Source organism: Lactuca serriola, chromosome 4 (assembly GCF_051521515.1).
Source record: "Lactuca serriola cultivar US96UC23 chromosome 4, Lser_US96UC23_V15, whole genome shotgun sequence".
In the NCBI taxonomy this organism is placed as follows: domain Eukaryota; kingdom Viridiplantae; phylum Streptophyta; class Magnoliopsida; order Asterales; family Asteraceae; genus Lactuca; species Lactuca serriola.
In genome coordinates, this window is record NC_136411.1 from 89,235,286 (window position 1) to 89,243,828 (window position 8,543).

Consider the following 8,543-nt stretch of genomic DNA (forward strand, 5'->3'; position numbering starts at 1 on the left):
GGCTTGTCAACAGCATCCAAGGCATCCTTTTGCTCAGGAGAAAGAACTCTCAGCTCCTTGGGAGGAAGTTTTCTATATTCAGCCATCACCTGACTCTCGGTTGTAACATCCCTACACATGGATTCAGGAGTTGAACCATAATGAAGAAACTTTGTTGGGTCGGAGATGATGATCTTATTTGTATTAAAAGTTGCAATGGACGCGATGAGAGCATCCTTCATCACCGGAATTTCCAGAGTATCTATCACCCGCCTTGTAATGAGAGTCCAAAACCTTCCACAAGAAATTTCGGACTGACGAGTGGAAGTATTTAGGCTCTGCACAACCTGAGACCATATAATAGACCCATAGTCTAGGTTTATTCCATTGTACAGACCATAGAGAATGGTCAGAAATCCTTTACTAGTGTCATCTGATCCAGCACTTCGTTTCGCCAAGCCTTTGATAAGAAGAGTTAGAAGACCATTCCACTGAGATGGTAGACACGACTTCTTGACTTTGGCAATGGTGGTAAGCACATCCGTGTATCCCATTTCATACAACATCTAGAAGATTTGTGATGTTGTAATAAAGTCGGGTGAAATAACAGAAGAATCCACAGCGAGATGTAGCAACGTGCAAAATCTCTCTTTTGAAATAGAGGCCTTCTTGGAGTGAATTTGAAAGAAATTTTGTTCCTTGTTCTTGTCATACGATGCGGAAGAGTAGACTTGAGACAGTAGAGACATCGGAACAACTTCAAATTGGGTTAGGGGAATAACCAATGGAGAGTACTTCAAACATTCGACAACTTGTAACATGTAGGAATCATATAGAAATGGATTAAGTTCTATAATCATGTTCTGGTTTTGCCTGATGGTAACAAAGGATGATGAAGTATTCTGATCTTGTGCAGAAGAAGAAGTCGCCATTGTTGATCGAGGGAAGAAGATGAACAGTTTAAAGCGCCGTTACAATTTAGAAATTTTGATGCTGGTAGAAGACAAAGAATCGTGAAAACCCTTTATATACCGTTGCTAGGAGAGAGAAAAATCATGACGATTGTGATGTGATCACTAAAAAGTAGCCTAAAAAAGCGCGATTTTGACAGGTTAGGTGCTCCTAGGTATGCGCCAACACGCGTGCGTATAGGGACTGTTCAAATTCACGCGCCCAAAAAGATTTCGTCAATCATCATTTGAAATAGAACTTGCCATACGAACCTGAATTGCCCTTGATTCACTAGATGACAAATAAAATCAAACATACCATCATCAGAATGTGGGAAAATTAAAGAAAAATTGTGCATTAGAGTGACAAAAGATAAAGTAATAAAGCAAATGTGTATGGGATGTGAGTGATCTCTGATTATCAGACAAAAAACAGGGGATTACGGGCAAGAATCGCTTCCTTCAAAGTCAAGAATGACTTGAAGTGCTTGTGTGGTTTCCCAAGAATACAATCAAGTGTTTATGAATAAACATTGAAAGGCTTCTTTTCATGACATAGGCTTAAGGTGGCGTATCTTCAATCGAACATCAAATCTTAAAATAAGACCGAGTGTTATGTTGAACAAATAGGCAGGTTATATTTTGTGATGACAAAAGAGTATATAGAAATATAAAAAAAATTAAATTGGATCTTTATGGGAAGAATAGTCTTGGTTTTAGACGTATTCATAAAAGAACTCGCAAAGAAAAGAGATTTCAGTAGGTAACAAGTAAGATCTTGAATATAGAAATTCACCGTCAGTTCATTATGGGTGTTGTATTTTGGGTTTCACTTAGCACGTGGTATTCGCATCTAAGATCATAAACACAGATTGGATGTAATCATAAACCTCGGTGGTAAGAACCGAGAGTCTCAAGGGTAACAGTTGTGAACGAGAGTAGATGGAGAATGGTTTGTGGATGGTGAAAGAACCGAAAGTACCTTCTGCTATAAACATGAAAAAGCAGAGAAACTCTTAACTCATGTGAGAAGAGTAAGGTAGCTCTAGACCGAGTAAATAAGAACAGCCTGATTGGGAAGAAACGATAGGTATTGATCGAATCATTAAGGCCTTGCTCTAGGTCGTAGAGGCTTAGGTCAACATGCAGCAGCATGCTTCTAGGGACCCTTAACTAGCTCATAAAATTAGCATCATACCTGTCCCAGCTCCAAATTATGTTATACTTGTACCCTTGTGACTGAATAGAGGCAATAACAAACAAATATACCAAACAAACAACACGAAAAATATTTTCGAGGGATTGAATATTCTGAAAAATAATAAAAACAGAAAGAGAAAATATTTTTGGATTTTTCAAGTTTTCTGAAAAAGAATAAAAACAGAAAGAGAAACTATTTTTTTGATTTTTGGAGTTTTCTGAAAAAGAATAAAAACAGAAAGAGAAAATATTTTTGGATTTTTTAAGTTCTCTGAAAAAATAAAAAAATAAAAACAGAAAGAGAAAAATTTAAATAAGCATAAACCATATTAAAGACGAGAAAAGAAACGTACAAAGTTTACAACCGAAACTGTTGAAGATTAATGTGTTGCGTCTTGGGCCCTTTTGTTTTACAACCGGATTGGGCTTGTCAATCCATGTTTATCTAGATTAGCTTCCTTTTTCTTAGATAAACTGTTAGGGTTTCAATATAAATATATGCATGCATGTATGCGTATATGCACAGAGTTTTTGTCATTCTCATTGATAACTGTAAACCCTAAATCCTCTACAGTTGATGTTCTTTGTCGAGCTCTTATGAGGATTGTTTATTAATCATTCGACACCTTTTGATCCATTTGCTTGCTCTTACTGTTTATCTGGTTATTTCTCTACCTGTTTCATAGATCTAATTGATCTTCAAGTTTGTTTTAAACTTATCAATTGGTATCAGAGCAGGAGGCTGTGTAATCGATACACTTCTTTTCTGTGAAAAAGTTTCGATTAGGGTTATTCCGCATTCATTGATATTTACTGAGCCGTCATCTCATAATTGACGTATCTCGATATTTATTGTTTTTGCCCTAATTTGATATATTACAAGTCTGATCTTTGAACAGGTTATTCGATCAATTATGGACGATTCGCAATCCAATCCCATCAATATTTCGAACAACATTGGATCAACAACGAAGATTCCCATCCTGTACACCCGTGATTATGAAGTCTGGGCGAATCACTTTGAAGATTATGGCATAGGATCTGAGGATAATGGATACCTCATCTGGGAAGCTATCATCTCTGGACCCTTTTCTCATTCAGCAACTTCAAGGATTATTAAAACTCAAAAGGAGTATAATGATCTTCTGAAAGATGTTAAAGATATAGCGCAAGACGAAAAAGATAAATTTCAGTGCAATATCAAAGCGTTAAGATTGATCAGATTCGCTCTTCAATCCGATACTTTTAGGCTGGTAAGTTCATGCACGACTGCAAAAGAGATATGGGACAGGCTACGTGAACTGTACTCTACAGATGAAGATCTTGAACACTCCATTCAAACCTTACTCTTGTCTGAGTTTGGTGAGTTCAAGCAAGGAGTAGAAGAAACGGTGACTCAAACGTTCGATCACTTCAATCATCTTCTTAGCAAGATGATCAAACATGACATCGAAAGGAAGCTTATTGAACAAAAGGTTACGTTTTTGAACGGACTCAGATCTGAGTGGAGAGCAGTTGTGTCCACAGTTAAAGCGCACGAGCAATTCAAATCCTATTCTTTGGCAAAACTGGTGGGCATTCTAAAATCTCAAGAAAAGATTGTATTACAGGAGAAAAACATGGTTTCAAGTCTAGGTTCGTTGGCCCTCCTGTCGAAAAGCAAAGCGGTGATAGAGGACGAAGATCTCAATTTGGATGATTATGATCTCACGTCTGAGGACTATGCTATGATGGTGTCAAACCCCAAGAGATTCATCAAGAAAAGATTCCCCATTAACAGGAACCGAAACTGGCAAGGGAGTTATAGCTCTGAAAAAGTCAAAGATGAACCGAAGGCTGAAGAGTCAAAGAAGGAACCGAAGGCTGAAGGAGATTCAGGAGTGAGCTGCTATTATTGTGGAGGAAAGAACCACTATGCAAAAGATTGCGTCCTCAAAAGGATGGCAGAAAAGGATGAGGAAAATGATGAAGAAGCTGTGTTGTAGAAAAAGCTTGATGAATTAAGGAAGAAGAAATCTGCTGCTAACCCTCCTATGAATGCTTTAATTGTGCAGGGTTCGGTAGCTGATGATGAGTTCGGTGGCGTGGAGGTCTGGTCAACCGACTCCGAAGATGATGAAGTGAGGAAGCCTTCACATGGAAAGGCTTATGTGGTGAAAGAAGAGAGTAGTGGAGGAAGATGCTTAATGGTATCTGACGTATCTCAGATGAGGGGATACAACACTGATGGTGGGAATGATGACACCAAGGAACAACAGAACCTGTGCTTTACTGCCAAACCACTCAGCGTGCAGTTCAACGAACTTGATGAACTGATCAAGAAGGTACAATCAGTCTTTGTCTCATTTAAAGTCCCACAATGCTCATATGAAAAGGAATTAAAAAGTGTTAATTCAAGAATCTCTCATCTAGATAGTAGTTTAACTCAAACTCGGGTCACCAATTCTAACCTAACTGACCAATTAAGCAGGGTGTCTTCGAAGAGTGAGGAACGGCGGATGTGGATCGAACTGAAGGAGTCGGAATTAATCAAAATAAAAGATGAAAACATTTATTTGCAAAGAGACAATTTAAAGCTTTTGAAACAGCGAAATGTTTTTTGTTTGATTGCCAAACGTCTTTATACAAATATTACTCAGCTTCATTTGAATTGTGAAATAGGTCAAAAGATTCATCGCATGATTCTACCCTTTCTTGAGTTTAAGGAAGATGAAATTGATGCTGAAGCATATAATTGTGAGAGTGTTATTTCATCTGAGGATCTTAATCCAACGTATATGTATGGACTGGACAAAATAGAATCTTTCATTAAATCCAAGGACCACATGAACATGCACAAAAACCTTTTGGATGAAAATGATAAGCTGAAACTGAGAACCGAAACCATACAAAAATTTGACTCATTGAATGTCAACTTAAGCTCAGAAAATAAAATTGATGTTGAAAATGCATCTAAATGATAAGCTGAAACTGAGAACCGAAACCATACAAAAATTTGACTCATTGAATGTCAACTTAAGCTCAGAAAATAAAATTGATGTTGAAAATGCATCTAAGCTTAATGAGGACGATAATATGAGTGAAATTTTTGTAGAGGACATGGTTGATTGTTCAGAATTTGTCAAGAACGAACCAGAGAACCACAAAAATCTCATTTCAGAAAATTTTGTGGAGTTCGCTCGTATGTCCCAACAAAAGTCCCCGATTCTTGTAGAGAAGGCAGTTGTATACCAAAAGGTTAGAACCACTCCAAACCAGGTGTACAAGGTCACAGGTGTAACTGAACATCAGACTGCTGAACTCACAGCTATTGTGAACGAAGACAATGCTGATGGCTGTGACGAGTTCTTCTGGTCAGCTCCCATTGACAATGTTGATGAAACGGTAGGTCTGTCTGAAAGAACTTCATGGAAAAGCAAAGGCAGATACGTACCAGAACCTTTGAATAAACCTGATAGCTTCAACGTGGCAAGTACCAGTGGTACAAAAGATGCCCTCAAGAGAAAGAAATTCCTGCAAAAGAAGTCACATCCCCAAGTGAAACTTCATCAGTTCAGAGTGGATCAGCTAACGAAAACCAAAAACATAAAGCCAACATCCACCATCAACCGAAGCAGATGAGAAATCAAAAACGAGAAAGGAATCAGAGATACAGGAAGAATCTCTCAGAAAGAAAACAATTTTGGCAATCCCAAAATGCCTATTTCTCCCATCAAGACAGGAATTTAAAAATAGAGAAAAATCCTGTTGGATTGACAGAGAGCAACAACAACCGAAAGCAGAGACTCGGTTCAGAACAAAACAACAACCGAAAGCAGAGGTTCGGTTCAGAGCATAACAACAACCGAAAACAGAGGTTCGGTTCAGAGCATAACAACAACCGAAAGCAGAGGTTCAGTTCAGAAAATGATTTCATCCGAAAGCACAGGTTTGGTTCTGAAATCAAAAGAGATCAAAACTCTAGGGTTGGTCCTACTGCTGATCAAAAGCAAAAGACTCACCTAGAATCTTCAACCAAAAAGTCATACCAATCTGAGCTATCTCATTCTAACTCTTCTAATTCTTCAAAATCTTCTATCTCTTCTCCACCTTGTCCTAAATTCCACTCTGTTCCTTCTCAAAAATCTCAATCATCAGCTGAACAAAAAGGAAAACAGAAAGTCTCAGATGTTGAACCGGAATCAACACCGAAAGCGTCGAATCCCAATAAAATTAAAGTTTTCACCATCAAAAAGAAAGATGAAACAACACTAATAAAAAGAACATATTTAGTTGACATCTCTCTTGCTATTCCTGTTCTTGTAAAAGTCTCACGTGGACCCAAGAAGCTCTGGGTCCCTAAATCTGCTTAATTTTTGCAGGTTATTAGTGACGAGCAGTTTGACGAAGAATGGTACATTGATAGTGGCTGCTCGCGTCACATGACAGGAAGGAAGGAAGAGCTAAGGGAATTCAGATCTCTTTCAAATGGTGGAAATGTCAAATTCGGGAACAACTCCTTCGGCACCATAAAAGGCTATGGAATGATTACAAACGGTGAATTCACAATAAGGAAGGTTGCATACGTGGAAGGATTACAACATAACCTCATCAGTGTATCTCAACTTGTTGGAGGTACCGGTCTTCAAGTCTCATTCGACGATGAGGGTTCTGAGATAATTGAGAAGAAGACGAAAAGAGTTATTCTCAAGTCGGAGCGTAAAGGAGAAATGTTTCCTTTAAATCTCAAACCCATCAAAGGAAACCCAGCCATCTGCTTGTTATCCAAAGCACAATCTGATGAAAGCTGGCTATGGCACCGAAGACTCTCTCATCTCAACTTCAAATATATCAACAAACTTGTTACTGGTGGTCACGTTATAGGTCTTCCATTGCTCAAGTATGATAGAGATCATTTGTGTGCTGCATGTGAAATGGGGAAGCAGAGTCGTCAAAGTCATCCATCTATAATAAACACTAAAGTTGTTGAACCACTAGAATTACTTCATATTGATTTATGTGGTCCATCTTCTATCGAAAGCATTGGTGGTAGCAAGTATATTCTTGTTATTGTTGATGACTTTTCACGTTTTACATGGGTGTTCTTTCTGAAGCTTAAATCTGAAGCGACTCACAAGCTAAAAGTGTTCATCAAGCAGATTGAAGTACAGCTGAAGAAGGTCGTTCGCAACATCAGAAGCGACAATGGGTTGGAGTTCAAAAATAAAGGATTCGAAGAATTCCTGGAAGAAAAGGGAATCAGTCACAACTTCTCAGCTCCCTACACACCTCAACAGAACGGGATTGTCGAAAGACGAAACCGATCCTTATGTGAAGCTGCCCGAACCATGCTAAGTTTTGCTTCCTTACCTTTATATTTTTGGGCTGATGCTATCTCTGCTGCTTGTTTTACACAGAACAGGTCGTATCTCAACAAGCGTTTTACTCTCACTCCATATGAGATCATCAACAACAGGAAGCCAAATGTGAAGTTTTTTCATGTGTTTGGTTCCAGGTGTTTCATTTTCAATTCCAAAGAACACCGCAACAAGTTTGATGTCAAAGCTGACGAAGGGATATTTCTGGGCTATTCTCTTACTTCCAAAGCGTATAGGGTGTTAAACAAGAATTCAAGGAAAATAGAAGAAACTTACTACGTGAATTTTGATGATAGCTATGTCAAAAAGCTACAGGCCAATGAAGACACAGCTGGAGAAATCTTTCCTCAAACTGGCCAAGTCACAGCCTCGATCGCTAATCTATTTGAGAACTTCATGGAGCTCTTTGATGAACCAGAGAAGGCCACTCTTTCTAAAGCCAGTGCAGCAGACAACAGGGTAGATCACTTGAAACAACTTGTCGACGATGCTGCAAGAAGAATGAATGAAGAAGAATCAGGTTCAAAAGACCCTCTACAACACAATGCGTCAGTCGAGGGGGAGGATCCATCATCATCATCCTAGCAGAGCTCACAAGTTGAGGGGGAGCTTAGGTCTCAAACTTTGCCAACCGAAAGCACTTCGCCAACCGAATGTGTCTCCTCAACCGAAGGTGCATCAACGCCTGAAAGCTCAGCACCACAAGAAACCACTGTAGCTCAAGATTCTCAAGACATTCCTGTAAGATCATGTGTCGAGGGGGAGCTTGCTGATATGTCATACGACTTGGACAGTCTGTCTGAACCAGAAGAAATGATAAACGCTGAATTAGATCCATCCTTTGATCCAAACTATCCTCCTCTCACCAAATGGACCAGAGATCATCCTGTCTCTCAAGTTGTTGGTAATGTATCAGATACTGTTCTGACTCGATCACAACTCAAGGCAAAACAGACTTCCTTGTTCTCAAAAGTCGAATTCTGCATGTTTAACTCATTCGTATCAAAAGTTGAACCAAAGACAGTTAACACTGCTCTTGATCACTCTGATTGGGTTC